We start from the raw sequence: 2,464 nt of genomic DNA, 5'->3' as shown, positions 1-2,464 counted from the left end.
CGCGCACGCTGATTTGGGGCCTTATAGGTTAAGCCAGCAAAGTCTACAGCCTGAGTGTGAGAATGCCAGTCAATGCTGGTGTCGAGGGTGCTGATAGCAATGAAGAGAGCATTATACTCGTCACAGTCTGCGTCAGGAAGCTCGCTGATGAACGCAGAGGAAATGCTGTCGCAAGCTAGACCAGCAAACTCTTTGGTAGGAGCAACGGGCTCAGACTGTTATGGCTGTGTTGTTCTATGAACTTCTTTTCTTCTTTCCCTTGATCCATGCTGACTATGCATGACTCTTATCAATCTATATTTAGTTCAGTATGACTCAGATGCCTCATTGCTTACACATGTAGCTTACTGATCATTACCTATTATTACATCATACCCTGTACCCTGTTTACTATATAAACCCTGGCTAGGTGATGCTGATTCTTCAGCTTAACCTACGCTGGTTTTCCTCTGATCACTCTGACTTGATTCTAAGTTACCTCTTCGGTACTTAGCCTTTACTTGAACTTGGGTGTTCTTTAGACAGTTGTCTAGAACATATCGACAGACCTTTGGTCTTATTGATTGATTGTTTGCCTGTGTTATACTTCGGCATAACAAAAGGTTAAGCTCTCATCTCACATTGTCATATCCCCTTATTGACAATACAACCATGAAACCAATATGTCCGACGACGGCATGAATAACTACACGGCTAAAGAAATCAGGATTGCTATGCCTCCTGTATTTGATGGAGTCAAAGCACGACCCAAGTTGTGGTTCAAACAACTCAAAACCTATCTTGAAATCAACAAAGGAGTGTATGACGATGACCTCAAGAAAGTTGCATTTGCACTTGCATTGATGTCTAAAGGAGAAGCTGCCAAATGGGCAGAAGGATACTACAAAGCCAAACACAGATATTGGTACAATCACATCATCACACCTGCGGTGACACAAACCCAGAATACCACTGCTGTTCCTGCAGTCACTGAAAGAAGGTGGTGATCCACTAAACTAGGAACCTGGGAGGAATGGAAGAATGCCTTCCACGTATACTTCTTTCCAAGAAACGTTAGCATGCAGGCAGTTGCCAGGATGCAAAACATAAAGATGACCGGAACCATTGAACAATACATTTCCTACTTCAATTGACTGGTCCCTGATGCGGAAATAACTGACGAGAAAATGAAAATTCTCTTCTTCTGCAATGGCCTTCGTGACAACATCAAGGCCACCATTATTAACCAACCAGAATTGCCCAACACTTATGAAGGATGGGCTGCAGCAGAATTCGAAATTGAATCTCGCAGACATGCTGTCTTTTACAAAAACACTGGAGGAAGGGCTTCCAAAGATCCCAATGCCATAGACATTGACAGAATGGATGTCAATAATGAAGAGGATGATGAAGCACAACTATGCACTACCAGGCTGTCCAGATCCGAGCAGGACAGGTGCCACAAATTAGGTCTCTGCTTCAAATGTGGAAAGAAAGGGTTGATGAAAGATTGCCCTAACCACAGAGACTCTGCGCCCAGGTGGCAACCCCGCAAACAGATGCCTGCCCGAGAGACCAAGATCGGACAAGATGATCAAGAGAAGGAATATCAGGAATTTCTGTCTTGGAAGGCTATGAAAGCTGCCTCTTCTTCAAAGAAGGATTTCTAAATGGGGAGACCAGGACTGGCATCGGAAACCCCTAGTACTTCTATCAGACTCATTGTATCTTCTGTAGGTGATTCGAATTCTATGCGCATTCCTATTTCAATCAAATCCTGCAAGTCCGATAAAACCGCCAAAGCAGCAGCCCTTATCAATTCAGGTGCTGCTGGAACATTCATTGATTGGAAATATGTACAAAAAAACAATTTCTCAACTCACAATCTCTCTTCACAAATTGAAGTCCAGAACGTGGATGGAACAAAGAACAAAGCAGGAACCATCACTAAAGCCTGCAACTTGTTCTTCTCAGCAGGAGGACGAACCATGTTCGCTACCTTCCTTATCACATCTCTTGGAGGTGAAGACATCATCCTTGGACTTCCCTGGCTCAAAAATGAAAACCCACAAATCGATTGGACAGAGAACAAATTGTTACTAGAAGAAGATCCAATCATGATCAAAACTCTTATCGCTGATAGGGCTAGACATGCTTCTATGCAACCAAAAATAGAAGAAATTATTGACGAAGAAGCATACATCTCTTCGGATGATATTCCTGAGGAGGAACCCGAACTCATATCTGAAGAAGAAGATGATGAAGAAATAATAGAAGAACTAGCTAATGATGAAGTTCTGATTGCTTATGTCAAAGGCAAAGAGTTTGTTGGAGTCTATGAGAAGACTTGTTTCGATACACCACTTACTCAAGAACACATCCCTCCCACATTCTCATTCGTATCCTGGACAAACAGAATCACCAAGGTTCCAAACTCTGCCAGGTTCATCTTCACTCCGTGTCCAATTTGAAAAGCTGCAAATGT

This window comes from Suillus paluster (assembly GCF_016628075.1).
Source record: "Suillus paluster strain FC165 chromosome Unknown EDB91scaffold_34, whole genome shotgun sequence".
NCBI classification, from domain to species: Eukaryota; Fungi; Basidiomycota; class Agaricomycetes; order Boletales; family Suillaceae; genus Suillus; species Suillus paluster.
Note: the sequence above shows the minus strand (reverse complement) of the source record.